This window comes from Cetorhinus maximus, chromosome 23 (assembly GCF_964194155.1).
Source record: "Cetorhinus maximus chromosome 23, sCetMax3.hap1.1, whole genome shotgun sequence".
Lineage (NCBI taxonomy): Eukaryota > Metazoa > Chordata > Chondrichthyes > Lamniformes > Cetorhinidae > Cetorhinus > Cetorhinus maximus.
Genome location: NC_135901.1, coordinates 56,008,730 through 56,024,722, shown reverse-complemented (window position 1 = coordinate 56,024,722; position 15,993 = coordinate 56,008,730).

Here is a 15,993-nt window from a genome sequence, read left to right as displayed (position 1 = left end):
AACTTTCCACTTCTGGCAAAATGCCAGCAAAATCTTCCTCGCACCTTCCCCAGTGCTTCTCGATCAATCTGATCATGTGGAAACAGAGCAAATCTGAGCATCAAAACCACTCTTGCCCCAAATTCCTCTATGTTGGAAGGATCAGTATCTCAGTGGGAGGGAGGACTGTGGTTTCGAGCTGTTATTCACCATCCTCTATTTCATACAAACAAGGAGGAGTAGGCCATTCAGCCCCTTGAGCCTGCTCTGCCATTCAATAAGATCATGGGTGATCTGTTGGTAACCTGATGTTTGCATCACACCTACCCCTAATAACCAATCACCCCCTTGTTTACCAAGAATCTACCCACCTCTGCCTTAAAAATATTCAAAGGCTCTGCTTCCACCACCCTTTTGAGGAAGAGAGTTCCAAAGATTCATCATCCTCTGAATGAAAAAAAATCGCCTCATCTCTGTTTTAAATGGGTGACCCCTTATTTTTAAACACGGACCCCTAGTTACATATTCTCCCATATGAAGAAACATCCTCTCCACATCCACCCTGTCAAGACCCCTCAGGATCTTATATGTTTCAATCAAGTCGCCTCTTAATCTTCTAAACTGCAGTGGATGCAAGCCTAGTCTGTCCAACCTCTCCGCACAAGACACCCACCCATTCCAGGTATTAGCCTGGTAAACCTTCTCTGAACTGCTTCCAACACGTTTACATCTTTCCTTAAATAAGGTGACCAATAATGTACACAGTAATCCAAATGTGGTCTCACTAGTGCACTAGAGCATAACCTCCCTACTTTTGAATTCAATTCCCCTCGCAATAGATAATAACATTCTGTTCTGTCACCAATAAATATTTGTGTGCATACACTCCCAGATCACTCTGTTGCTGAACTCTGTTTAAAATTGTACCATTTAGTTTATTCTGCTTTTCCTCATTCTTACTTCCAAAATACATCATTGACTGTGAATCACTTTGGGATGTTTTGAAGATGTGAAATATGCTAAATAAACAGAAAAAATTCTTTCTTTTCTGCAGCCGATTTAAAGTTGTTGATTTTGCTCCAAAGATTAAATTGGGATTGATATTCAAAATTAACTATTTAACTGCAGCGACAACTGCAGCTGGGAGTCAGTGACTTAAGAGGAAAGATCCCAGGCAACGGTTCTGCAAGGTACACTGCAGGCCCGACAGCTCATTCAGCTCCACTCTCAGCTCAGGAGAGCTCAACAACTCCACATACTGTCCACAGGGGAGTTCTCCTGGTGCAGTGGGACCAACATTCGTGTTTTAACTAACACCACCAAAAATACTAGATTAATCAGTTAGTCTGATTGCTTCTTGAGGAATCTTACTGTGCACAAACTGGCTATTGTGAAACAGAAACAACTTGTATTTATATACCTTTAACGTAACAAAACGTGCCAAGGTGCTTCACAGGACTTTCATAAAGGAACATTTGACATCGAGTCACATGGGGAGATATTTGGGTCAATGGACAGAACCTTGATCGGAGAGGCAGATATTAACAAGCATCTTTAATCAGGAGAGAGAGCTGGAGGGGTTTAGGGAGGAAATCCTGGAATTTTGCACCTAGGCACGGCCACCAGTGGTGATGTAATTAAAATCAGGGATGCTAAAGAGTACGGGATGAGAGAGCACAGATATTTCAGAGGGTTGTGTGACTGGAAGTTACAGAATAGGGAGGGACGTGGCCATGGAAGGATTTGTAAACAAGGTTACGAATTTTAAAATTGAGGCATTGCTTGAACAGGAGCCAATTTAGGTCAATGGCTACAGGGGTGAAGGGTGAACTGGACTTGGCGTGAGAAAGCACATGGGCAGCAGGGTTTTGGATGATCTCACGTTTCCGTGTGGGGGTGGGGTGAATGTGAGAGGCCAGCCAGGAATGTATTGGAATTGTCAAGTCTAAAGGTAACACAGACATGTATGAGGGTCTGAGCAGCGGATGAGCTGGGGGTGGGATGGAGACAGATAACGTTATGGAGCTTGAAATATCTGGTGTTAGTGATGGTGTGGATATGTGGTCAGAAACCCATCTTGGGGTCAAATATGAGACTAATATTGTGAACAGTGCGGTTCAGCTGCAGACAGTTCCCCGGCAGAGGGATGGACTCGGTAGTTAGGGAATGGAATTTGTAGTGGTGACCGAAGACAATGGCTTTGGTCTTCCCAATTTTTAATTGGAGGAAATTTCTGCTCATCCAGTACTGGGTGTGGGATAAGCAGTTTGATCATTTAGTAACAGTGGAGGAATGGAGAGGGATGGTGGTGAGGGAGAGCTGGGTGTTGTCAGTGTACATGTGAAAACTTACACGGTGCTTTTGGATGATGTCACCGAGTGGCAGCATGTAGATGAGAAATAGGAGGGGCCAAGGATAGATCCTTGGGGGACACCAAGTACAAGGACTTTGGAGAAGAAATGGAGGTTGGAGATGGGGCAGTAGTTTGAAAAGATGGTCAGGTCAAGAGCTATTCTTAGGATGGGTGATGATGATAGATTTGATGATAAAAGGTACATTACCAGGAGAGAGAGAAACATTAACAATATCAGCGAACATGGAGAAGTTGGATAATCAGCAGTTTATTGAGAATAAGGTCAAGGGAGCAGAAGGTGGGACTCATGGTCAAGATGAGCACTGAGAGGGTCTGAGGGGAGATGGGAGAGAAACTGGAGAAAGATGTGGGTTCAGGGCTCAGACAAGAGGGACCTTTATAGACAGTTTGTCCCGGTGGGTTAGTGGAAGGGAGGAAAGCAGCAGAGGCAGCTGATCGGATTGTCTCAATCTTAGTGACAAAGAAGCTCCATGAGCTTCTTGTTGGATGTGACAGGGGAGAAGCAGAGTATTGGAGATATTAAAAAGATTCAACACACCTTGTATTTCACACTAAGTTGATTTAATTGATTTGTGTGAACAATATTAGCCTCTATAACAGGGTTGGAGTTTATTAACATCAGCAGAAACAGAACCCAATGAACATGGTTCCAACCAGAATGTGATTAACTACAGTAATTGGATTTTGCTGTTACTTGTCAACTCACTGGTGTCTCAGCAGCACAAATGACTGAGTGAATCGCTTTCCACACAGACCAGCTGACTGGTCTCTCCCCAGTGTGAACTCGGTGGTGTTTCAGTGGGTAGGTTCAACTAATGAATCCCTTCCTACAGTCAGGGCAAGTGAGCAGCCCCTTCTTCAATGTGAATTCGCTGGTGTCTCAGCAGGTTGGATAACTGAGTGAATCCCTTCCCACACATGGAACAGGTGAACGGCCTCTCCCCGGTGTGACTGCGCTGATGTACAATGAGGTCAGATGATCGCCTGAACCCAGTCCTGCAGTGAGAGCACCTGAACGGTCTCTCATCAGTGTGAACACGTTGATGCAAGATCAGGTCCTGGTAACTTTTATAGCACTTCCCGAAGACTGAGCATGTAAACTGTCTCTGGTCTGAGTGAACCAGCTGATGTCTCAGTAAGTGGGACAACCTAGTGAATCCTTTCCTACACTCAGAGCAGGTGTACGGTCTCTCCCCAGTGTGAACTCACTGGTGTGTCAGCAGGTCGAATGATCGAGTGAATCTCTTGCCACATTTTGAGCAGGTGAATGGTCTCTCCCCATTGTGAATTTGCTGGTGTGTCTGCAGGTTGGTTGAAGTAATGAATCCCATCCCACACTCAGAGCAGGTGAACGGTCTCTCCCCAGTGTGAACTCGCTGGTGTGTCTGCAGGTTGGTTGAACTAATAAATCCCTTCCCACACTCGGAGCAGGTGAATGGCTTCTCCCCAGTGTGACTGCGTCGATGAGTTTTCAGGTCAGACGGGTAATTGAATCCCTTCCCACAGTCCCCGCTCTTACACGGTTTCTCCCCACCATGAGCAGCGCTTTCTGCTTCCATGTTCAAAGGCCGATAATATTCAGGTCCTGATGAATCGAGTGACTCTCTCAGGTCTTGGTGTGACTTCCCCTTCTAATACCCTGTGAAATTGATTTAAAACAGGAAAAAGGGAGTGAGAGAGAACCCACAAAAACACAAAGGCAGGTTGTGAAATTGAGCTGAATGAATCTGGGAATTTGTGGGGCCGGCACGAGGAAAAAGTGACCATGAAAACTGCTGGATTGTCATAAAAACCCAACTGGTTCACTAATGTCCTTCAGGGAAGGGAACCTGCCACCCGGTCTGGGCCTACACAAGATTCAGGCTTCTAGGGGAGGAGGGAGAAAAAGCGAGAGAGAAGTGAGAGATGCAGGAGAACTCTGAAAGAATCTCCCCAGCCCTCAACCTCCACCCCCTAGAAGGGCCAGGGTAGCAGGTGTATGTGACACACCATCACCTCCAAATTCCCCTCCAAGTCACACACCATCCTGACTTGTCTGACATCCAGTACTGGATGAACAGAAATTTCCGCTATTTAAATATTGAGAAGAATGAACCCAATGTCTTCAGCCCCCGCTACAAACTCCACTCCCGAGCCACCGACTCCATCCCTCTCCCTGACAACTGTCTGAGACTGAACCAGACTGTTCACAACCATGGTGAAATATTTCACCCCAAGATGAGCTTCCAACCACATATCCACATCATCACCAAGACCGCCTATTTCCACCTCAGTAACATCGCCCGACTCCACCCCAGTCTCAGCTCATCTGCTGCTGAAACTCTCATCCATTCCTCTGTTACCTCTAGACTTAACTATCCTAACGCACTCCCGGCCGGCCTCCCATATTCAACCTCCCTGTAATCTTGAGGTCATCCAAAACTCTGCTGCCCATGTGCTTACTCGCACCAAGTCTTGTTAACCCATCACCCGTGTGCTCACTGACCTACAAAGGCTCCGGGTTAAGGAGAACCTAAATTATAAAATTCTCATCCTTATTTTAAAGGCTGTGTTTGCTGCCGTTGTGCAAGCGCAGTTGTTCTGTTTTACTCTGCTTCATAGGGTTAATCTCTCATCCTCCTCAGACTCAGGTCACCACTGCAGACTCACCGTGAGGAAACGCAGACTGACCTGGTTAGTGTCCATCAATCAGCCAATTCAGAACTCAGTCAACAGCAGAGAGCTTTGATTGTACATTCCTAATCTCTAATGCTTTTTATAAATGCATACTGTTCTTTGAAATGCCTTGGAAAGTTTTATTAAGTTAAAGGCACCATTTAAATACAAATTGTTGTTGTTGATATGGACATATATCACTGTTCCTTCATCATCACTGGGTGAATAACCTGTAACTCCTTACCTAACAGCATTGTGGGAGCACCTTCAACACACGGACTGCAGCGGTTCAAGAAGGTCAAACATCATCTTCTCCACAGGCAACTGGGGATTGGCAATATTTGCTGGTCTGGTTAGTGAAAGGGCAGGGGAGTGGGACTGGCTAATGTGCTCTAGCAGAGAGCCAGCATGGGCACAATGAGCTGAATGGCCTCAGTCTGCATTGTAATCATTCAGTGATTCTATGACTTGATGAAAAAGGACCTACACTGGAGGCCAGGGACCAACTTCTGTAACCAACACCCACCCTGATACAAACCAGCTCTTAATTGGTCCGTCTGTGTTTCTAGACTCGGTTCTGTGAGCAACGCCTGGAATAAAATAATAGCAAAATACTGCAGCTGCTGGAAATCTGAAATAAAAAGAGAAAATGCTGGAAATACTCAGCAGGTCAGGCATTATCTGTGGAGTTAACATTTCCGGGTGTGCAGAATGAATTAGAGGGAATAAAAATGGTGCAGAATTTGATGGTCAATATAAGCTCAGAAGTGGAAGAGAAATGGACTGTAGCACAGGAAAATCATTTCCTGACTGTGAAAGATACTGTGGGAAGATAAAGCTGGTAAGACAGCAGCACATGGTCTGGGGATGGGCAGTGGAGGAAACCTTATTTGGACACAATCAGCAGAAGTAACAGTTAAATGCCAAACACAGCTAAAATGCACCCAGTATTAGAGACAGAGGAAGTTAGACAATGGCAGACAGGTGATCAGGGAGGGCAGAGGTGAAACAGAGCAAAAGATGGACATGGATTCAGATCCACAGGAAAGGAGCCACACTAGCCCCAGAGCGGTAGAACCTCTAGAAGATAACAAAGAGAACTAAAAGCTCTAACTTGTAGGTGAATGGTCAAAAATACTCAACTCTGAAACAATTTCAGTTTTCAACTTTAAACTCTCCTGCTGGAGCCTGCAGCTAGAAAGATATCAGAAGCACTGGAGTCAGAGAGAAATCTCCCAGTTGAGGAAATACCCAAGGAGCGGGGTGATGTCACCGTGTAATTGTCGATGTGTGATGATGTCACAGTGTAATTGTCAATGTGTGATGATGTCACACACAAGAACACAGAACATCTGGGTCTGTGCAAACCAGTGATCACCACACATTATGAAGGATGGGAGGGTCCTTGAGAGGGAGCAAAGGAGATTTATCAGAATGGGTCGAGGGTTGAGGGATTTTAGTTGCAAGGTTAGGTTGGAGAAACTGGGATTGTTCTCCTTGGAGCAAAGTAGATTGAGGGAAGTTTTAACAAAAGGTGCATAAAATTATGAAAGATTTACATAAAGTAGTTAAACAAAAGCTGTTCACAGGAGCAGATCATGAAAGGATTATGGGTCACAGATTTAAAATTTTGGGTAAGATGTACAGGAGGGATGTGAGAAAGAAATGTTTACACAGTGAGTGGTAATGACCTGGAACTCAATGCTTACACTCAGAGGCCGATAGAATCCAGGTCCTGAGTTTCTATCCTGGACTGAGTGTGGCAGGTTTGGGAAACGGTTCATTGAGAGCATTAAAAAAGGAGGAACCAGGTCCTGATGAATTGAGTGACTCTATCAGAACTTACCCGTCTGTAAATCATCCCCTTCTAACCCCCTGTAAAAGGAGTTTCCAAAATCCATCCCTGTCAGTCCAGGATACAAATGCACGACATTCTCTCCTCCTGCTACCTGGACAGGATGACCGCGCATGCGCCCTGCTGCACATTGCCCCCTATAAAGATGGCGGCCGTTACCCCGGGCCTGGCGAAGGGAGAAATCCAGACTTTTTCGGCCCGTTCTCTGCAAACACAAGACCCGTACCTTGTTATTTGGGGTCTGCGGCCTGCACTGTGTCTTTATGAAGCCTCCCTGCCCACTCCGCTGGCTCCATTCCTCCTCACACACCCACTAACTCTGTTAATTTGCTCCACTCGACATTCTCTCACCCGCTCTGAGCAGCTTCAGTCATAGACCAGTACTACGCATGCTCATGAAATGGGCCGCGCTGCGCATGCTCCAAGCACACACCCTAATTCGCATGTGTAGGGAGCTCCTGTTGTGAGGATACGGCACATTCTGGCCCCTATTGAAGGCTGGGTAACCAGGCTGCCATTGAGAGGTCGTTTTTTTGAATAGAAAATTATGTTTTGTGATCCGATGAAGAACGAAGCCCAAAACCAATATATAAAATTATTCAGTCAATTGGTATGACAAACAAAGTGCACAGGTCCTCTGCCATATACTGTCCCGGGTGTAAATAACTGCAATAAAACCACCTACATTTAGATGTGAAGTCACTGGAGTCTCAGTCGGCGGTGTGAACAATTATTTTTTCTTCCCATACACAGAACATTTAAACTCCGTCTTGTCAGTAAGAAGGTCACAATTCAGCCGGTGAACAATCCTTTCACAATGTCATTTTACCCCTAAGTTCCAGGACCATTGTGCATGGATTTGGGAGGTAAGCATGATTTTGGAGACAGAAGAGTGGTTGGAGATTGGATGCGAATTGCAAGGATGGCGGGGTCAAGGATGTAATCATGGGAGGGAGAGAAGCAGCAGAGGCAGCTGATTGGATTGTCTCAATCTTAGTGACAAAGAAGCTCCATGAGCTCCTCACACTTGCTGGAGGTGTGGATGCAGGAGACAGGGGAGAGGGAGAGTCCGAAACAAGGACTAACTTGTGTTAGAGATGTTTTGAAAAATTCAACATCCTCTGTGTTTGACAGAATGTTGATTTATTTGACCTTTATCCAGAACCTTATAACTGGGCTGGAGTTTATTAACATCAGCTGAAACAGACCCCAATGGGTATAGTTCATTCTTGTACAATATTAACAGCAAAATCCAATCACTGTAGTTCGTTGTGAACTCGTTGGTGTCTCGGCAGGTGGGATGACTGAATGCGTATCTTCCCACACTCGGTGCAGGTGTACAGCCTCTCACCGGTGTCAGAGCGCTTGTGTAGAGAGAGGTGGGATGATTGCCTGAACCCAATCCCATAAAGAAGGCATCTGAACAGTCTCTCATCAATATGAATACATTGCTGGTGGATCAGTTCCTGAGAACTTGTAAAGCACTTCCACCAGTCTTGAAATGTAAAAGCTCTCTTTGAAGTGCAATCAGGTTGGATAACTTAATGAATCTCCTTCCACACAGCGCAGATGAATGGCCTCTCCCCAGTGTGAACTCGCTGGTGTGTCTGCAAGTGGGATAACGGAGTGAATCCCTTCTGACACTTTAAGCAGATCAATGGCCTCTCCCCAGTGTGAACACTCCGATGAGTTTCCAATTTCGATGGGTAAAAGAATCCCTTCCCATTGTCAACATTTGCACAACTGCTTTCAGTTGTGACTGCATTTATGTTTTGACCAGGTCAGATGATCGGCTGAAACCTCATCCACACGCAGAACACTGTGAATGGTGCTTTCTTCTCCCATTTTCAAAATCCCACAATTATCTGTGGCCCAGAAACCGCTCTGTCCAATAGAGACTCCCTCTGAAGAAGGCTCGAAACTGCTGTCAGGTGTCGCAAGGGCCAGGGACATAAAAGTTCAATCACAAATGTTCCAAAAACAGATACATTATAATCGCCAGGAAAGGCTAAACAGCCTGAAGCTATTTTCTCTAGAAGAGAGAAGGCTGAGAGATGACCTGATAGAAATAGGATAAAGAATGGAGTTCGTAGCTCAGGAATGAAAACAATGGCTTCAATCTTCCCAAAATTTAATTGGGGACAATTTCTGCACATCCACAAACAGTCTGATAATTTAACAAAAGTGGAGAAGTCGAGAAAGGTGTTGGTGAGGTAGAGCTGGGCACTGTCAGTGTCCATGTGATAACTGACACTGTGTTTTCAGATGATGTTGCTGTGGGGAGAATGTTAACAAAGAACAAAGAATAAAGGAAAGTACGGCACAGGAACAGGCCCTTCGGCCCTCCAAGCCTGTACCAATCATATTGCCCATCAACTAAAACATGTTGCACTTCCAGGGTCCGTATCCCTCTATTCCCATCCTATTCATGTATTTGTCAAGCTGCCTCTTAAACACCACTATCGTACCTGCTTCCACCACCTCCTCTGGCAGCGAATTCCAGACACTCACTACCCTCTGCGTAAAAAACTTGCCCTGCACATCTCCTCTATAGTTTTCTCCTCTCACCTTAAATCTATTTCCTCCTAGTAATTGACTCTTCCACCCTGGGAAAAAGCTTCTGACTATCTACTCTGTCCATGCCACTCAGAATTTTGTAAACTTCTATCAAGTGGCCTCTCAATCTCCGTCTCTCTAGTGAGAACAATCCGAGTTTCTCCAACCTCTCCTCATAGTTAATAACCTCCAGACCAGGCAGCATCCTGGTAAACCTCCTCTGCGCCATCTCCAATGCCTCCATATCCTTCTGGTAATGTGGTGACCTGAATTGCATGCAATATTCCAAGTGTGGCCTAACCAAGGTTCTATACAGCTGCAGCATGACTTCCCAGCTTTTATACTCAATACCCCTGCCAATGAAGGCAAGCATGCCACATGCCTTCCTAACTACCTTATCCACCTGCGTTGCCACTTTCAGCGACCTGTGGACCTGTACACCCAGATCCCTCTGCCCGTCGATACTATTAAGGGTTCTGCCATTTACTGTGTAATTCCTGCCTGTATTAGACCTTCCAAAATGCATTACCTCACACTTGTCCGGATTAAACACCATCTGCCATTTCTCCGCCCAAGTCTCCAACCGATCTATATCCCGTTGTATCCTTTGACAATCCTCTTCACTATCTGGAACTCCTCCAAACTTGGTGTCGTCTGCAAACTTTCTAATTAGCCCAGTTACATTTTCCTCCAAATCATTTATACCACAAACAGCAAAGATCCCAGCACTGATCCCTGCGGAACTCCACTAGTCACAGCTCTCCATTCAGAAAAGCACCCTTCCACTGCTACCCTCTGTCTTCTATGACCAAGGCAATTCTGTATCCATCCTGCCAGCTCACCTCAAATCCCGTGCGACTTTGCCTTCTGTACCAGTCTGCCATGAAGGACCTTGTCAAAGGCCTTACTGAAAACCATGTATATAACATCCACTGCCCTTCCAGCGTCGACCATGCTGCCCCTCACTAACACGCCCATTTGCTTCCAAATGGTAGTAAATCCTGTCACGAAGAATCGTCTCCAATAATTTCCCTACCACTGACATAAGGCTCACCGGCCTGTAATTTCCTGGATTATCCCTGCTACCCTTCTTAAACAGTGGAACAACATTGGCCATTCTCCAGTCCTCTGGGACCTCATCCGTAGCCAGTGAGGATACAAAGATTTCTGTCAAGGCCCCAGCAATCTCCTCGCTTGCCTCTCTCAGTACTCTAGGGAAGATCCCATCTGGCCCTGGGGACTTATCCACCTTAATATTCTTCAAGACGCCTTACACCTCCTCTTTTTTGATCTCAACATGATCCAGGCTATCTACAAACTCTTCCCTAGACAAATCGACCGCTAAGTCATTCTCTTTGGTGAATACTGATGAGAAGTATTCATTCAGTATCTCTCCCATTTCTTCTGGCACCACACACAGACTCCCACCTCTGACCCTGAGTGGCCCTACCCTTTCCCTGGCTACCCTCTTGCCCTTTACATATGTATAAAAGGCCTTGGGATTTTCCTTAATCCTGGTTGCCAGTGACTTTTCATGACCCATTTTAGCCCTCCTGACTCCTTGCTTAAGTTTCTTCCTAATTTCTTTGTATTCTCCACGGACTTCATCTGTTCCCAGCCTTCTAGCCCTTACGAATGCTTCCCTTTTCTTTTTGAATAATCTCATAATATCCTTCGTTATCCAAGGTTCCTGAAACTTGCCATGCTTATCCTTCATCCTAGAAGTCTTCCTGAGAAATAAAAGGAGGCCAAAGTTGGATCCTCTGGGGACACCAGAGGTAACTGTGGGAGTGGGAAGGGAAGACATTCCAAGTGATTCTCTGACTATGATTAGATAGAGAAGAATGGAACCAGGAGAGAGCAGCCCCACCCAGCTGGACGACAGTGGAGAGGTGTTGGAGCAGAATGTTATGGTCAACCTTGTCAAGGGCTGCAGACAGATCGAGAAGTGATAGTTTCCCTTTGTCACTGTCACATAGGATGTCATTGGTGGCTTTGATCTGAGCTGTTTCAGTACAGTGGCAGGGGCAGAAACCTGATTGGATGGATTCAAGCAGGGAGTTCTGGGAAAGATGGAGCCGGATTTTGGAGGTGTGAACACTTTTCAGGAGTTCCGAGAGGAACTGGGGGTTGAAGATGGGTCAATACTTTGCAAGGTCAGTAGAATTAAGTAATTGTTTTTTGAGGAAAGTGTGATGATTTGAAGGAGAGAGGGATAGTAACAGAAGAGAGAGAACTGTGAACAATATCAGTGAACATGGGGAAGTTGGGGGATCAGCAGTTTAGTGGGAATAGGGTCGATGCAGCAGGAGGTGTGTCTCATGGACAAGATGACCACTGAGAGGGCAGGAAGGGAGATGGGGGAGAAGCTAATGAAAGATGTGGGTTCACGGCTTGGACAAGGTGGAACATTATAGAGGCAGTTTGTCCCAGTGGGCTAGTGGAAGGGAGGGAAGCAGCGGAGGCAGCTAATCGGATTGTCTCAATCTTAGTGACAAAGAACCTCCATGAGCTCCTTACACTTGTTGTTAGAGGTGAGGATGGAGGAGAGAGCCCTTCCAGAGAAACTAACTTGTGTTAGAGATATTAACAAGACTCAATAAGCTATATTTAACACAAATATATTTAATTTGTCCTTATCCAGAATATTAGCCCCAATAACTGGGCTAGAGTTTATTAACATCAGCAGAAACAGACTACAATGAACAAGGTTCAGTCCTGGATGTGATTAACAGCAACATCCTGTTCGTTATTTGTGAACTCGCTGGTGTCTCATCAGTTGGGATGACCTGGTGAATCCCTTACCACACTTGGAGCAGCTGAACGGCCTCTCCTCAGTGTGAATTCGCTGGTGCTTCAGGAGGTCAGAGGACACAGTGAATCCCTTCCCACATACAGGACAGATGAACGGCCTCTCTCCAGTATGAATTCGCTGATGTCTCAGCAAGTGGGATGACTGTGTGAAGCCCTTCCCACAGTGGGAGCAGGTGAACTGTCTCTCCACAGTGTGAATTCGCTGGTGTCTCAACAGATCGGATAAATTAACGAATCCCTTCTCACACTCGGAGCAGATAAATGGTCTCTCCCCAGTGTGAACTCGCAGGTGTGTCAGCAGGTTGGATAACTGAGTGAATCGCTTCCCGCACTCGGAGCAGGTGAACGGCCTCTCTCCAGAGTGAACTCTCTGGTGTATCAGCAGGTTTGATGACTGAGTGAATCTCTTCCCACACTCGGAGCAGGTGAACGGTCTCTCCCCAGAGTGAACTCTCTGGTGTTTCAGCAGGGTGGATGACTGACTGAATCCCTTCCCACACTCGGAGCAGGTAAATGGCCTCTCACCAGTGTGAACTCGCTGGTGTGTCAGCAGGTTGGATAACTGAGTGAATGCCTTCCCACACTCGGAGCAGGTAAATGGCCTCTCCCCAGTGTGAACTCTCTGGTGTGTCAGCAGGTTGGATAACTGAATGAATCCCTTTCCACACTCGGAGCAGGTGAACGGCCTCTCTTCAGTGTGAATGAGCTGGTGTCTCAGGAGGGTGGATGAATCAATAAATCCCTTCATATATATAGAACAAGTGAAAGGCCTCTCCCCAGTGTGTGTGCGCTGGTGAGTATCCAGCCTGGATGGATAATTGAATCCTTTTCCACAGTCTCCACATTTCCATGGTTTCTCCCCACTGTAACTGCATTTATGTTTTGACAGGCCAGATAATCGGCTGAAGCCTCGTCCACACAGAGAACACATGTACGGTTTCTCCCCACGGTGAACGGTGCTTTTTCCTTCCATGTTCAAAATCCGATGAAATTCAGGTTACGACTAATTGTGCGACACCGTCAGATTCTGATGAAATGTTGGGTTTCCCAATTGAAAATCCTGGGGAAATAGTTTAAATAGACAAAAGTGAATGAGAGAGAAACCACAATAACACAAAAACAGGTTGTGACATTGAAGTGAATGAATCTGGTAATTTGTGGGGCCAGTACCAGGAAAAAGTGACCATGAAAACTGCTGGATTGTTATAAAAACCCAACTGGTTCACTAATGTCCTTCAGGGAAGGGAACCTGCCAACTGGTCAGGGACCATACAAAACACCAGCATCTACTGGGGGAAATAGAGAGGGAGATGGGAGAGGCAGGGGGTGAAGGAAAGGGATTTTATGCATCTACAATTCTACCAACATCTCCCAAACCCTAACCCTCCATCCCCTAGAAGGACCAGGGTAGATGTATGTGAACACCATCACCTCCAAGTTCCCCTCCAAGTCACACACCATCCTGACTTGTTTAACATCCAGTGTTGGATGAACAGAAATTTCCTCCATTTAAATATTGGGAAGATTGAAGCCATTGTCTTCAGTCCCTGCTACAAACTCCACTCCCTAACCATCAATGCAATCCATCTCTCTGACAACTCTGAGGCTGAGCCAGACTGTTCACAATCTTAGTGTCATATTTCACCCTAAGCTGAGCTTCTGACTACATATCACTAAGACCACCTATTTCCACCTCAGTAACTTTGCCTGCCAATTAAATAATAGCAAAATACTGCAGCTGCTGGAAATCTGAAATAAAAAGATAAAATGCTGGAAATACTCAGCAGGTCAAGAAGTATCTGTGGAGAGAGAAACAGAGTTAACATTTCAGGGGTGCAGAATGAACTACAGGGAATAAAAATGATGCAGAATCTGATGATCAATATAAGCTCAGGGGTAGATGCGAGATGGACTATATCGCAGGAAAAACAATTCCTGACTATGAAAGACATGGTGGGAAGCTATAGCTGGTAAGCCAGCAGCACATGGTCAGGGCAGCAGTTGGCAGAATTAACCGTAAAATGCTAAACAGAGCTAAAATACACCCACTATTAGCGACAGAGAAAGTTAGACAACAGCAGAGAGGTGATCAGGGAGGGCAGAGGTGAAACAGAGCAATGGATGGACACAGAATCAGATCCACATTAAAGGAGTCACACCAGCCGCAGAGCTGTCGGACCTCACACAGATAACAGAGGACTAAAAGCTCCAAATTGTGGATGAATTGTCAAAACTACTGACCTGTGAAACAATTTAACTCTTTTCAGCTTTGGAAACTCCTGCCGGAAACTGTAGCTGGAAAGATATCAGAAGCACCGAAGTCAGGGAAAACTCTCCCAGTTGAGGAAATACCCTGGGAGCGGGGTGATGTCAGCGCGCAATTGTCGGTGTGTGCTGATGTCACAGTGTAATTATCGATGTGTGCTGATGTCACAGTGTAATTGTCAATGTGTGATGACATCACAGACATGGACACAGAACATCTGGGTTTGTGTAAACCACTGATCACCACACATTATGAAGGATGTGAGGGTCCTTAAGAGGGTGCGCAGGAGACTTACCAGAGTGGTTCAACGGGTGAAGGATTTTGGATTAGTTTGGAAAAACTGGTGTTGTTCTCCTTGGAGCAAAGTAGATTGAGGGGAAATTTGATAGAGGTATACAAGTTAATGATTGGTTTACATGAGGTAGTTAAACAAAAGCTGTTCACATTATATGATCGTAAAAGGGTTATGGGGCACAGATTTAAGTTATGAAGCAAGAGGGGTGTGAGCAAAAATTTTACACAATGAGTGATAATGACCTGAAACTCATTACTTACTCTCAAAGGCTGATGAATCGAGTGAGCATGTCAGATCTTGATCTGATGTTTGGTTTGAGTTTCCCGTCTGCAAATCATTCCCATGTGATATTCTATGAAAAGATTATAAAACAATCAATCACTGTCAGTCCAGGACAGAAATTGAGAAATGTTTTTGAGTTTGAGTTTGCTGTGTGTAAATCCTCCCCTTCTAACCCCCTGTAAAAGGAGTTTCCAAAATCCATTCCTGAGAGTCCAGGATAGAAATGCACAACATTGACTCCTCCTGCTACCTGGACCAGGATGACCGCGCATGCGCTCTGCTGCACAGCCGCGCCCCCGGGCCGAGCAGAGGGAGAGACCCAGTCATTTCCGGTCTATTCGCTGCAAACGCGGGGCCTGTAGTTTCTTATTAAGGCTCTGCGGGCTGCACCAAGTGTTTATAAAACCTCCCTGCCCACTCCGCTGGCTCCATTCCTCCCGCACACCCACTAACTCTGTTATTCTGCTCCAGTCACCATTTTCTCACCCACTCTACGGCTCCAGTCACAGGACAGCACTGCGCATGCTCAGCTAAGAGCCCGCAATGTGCAGGTGCGAATCAGACTCCGCAATGCGCATGCGTAAGACCCTACCGCTCTGGATAGGGCACATTCTGTCCCGCATTGAATGCTGGGTGGGAGGACGTAATTACATATCCAATAAATTTTTATGACCCGATGGTAATTGCAGCTTTATGGTCAAGATTTAAATTATACAATCAATTGATACAATAAATTGCATCGGCCTCTACCATGCTTCTGTCCTGGGTGTAATTAACATCAAAACAAACCCCTACAGTTAGATGTGGATTCACTGGATTCTTCGCAGGTGAGGTGAAGAAGTGATTGCTCCTTCCAAACACCAAACATTTAAACTCCGTCTTGTCAGTAAGAATGCGCCTATTGCGGAGCAAATCCT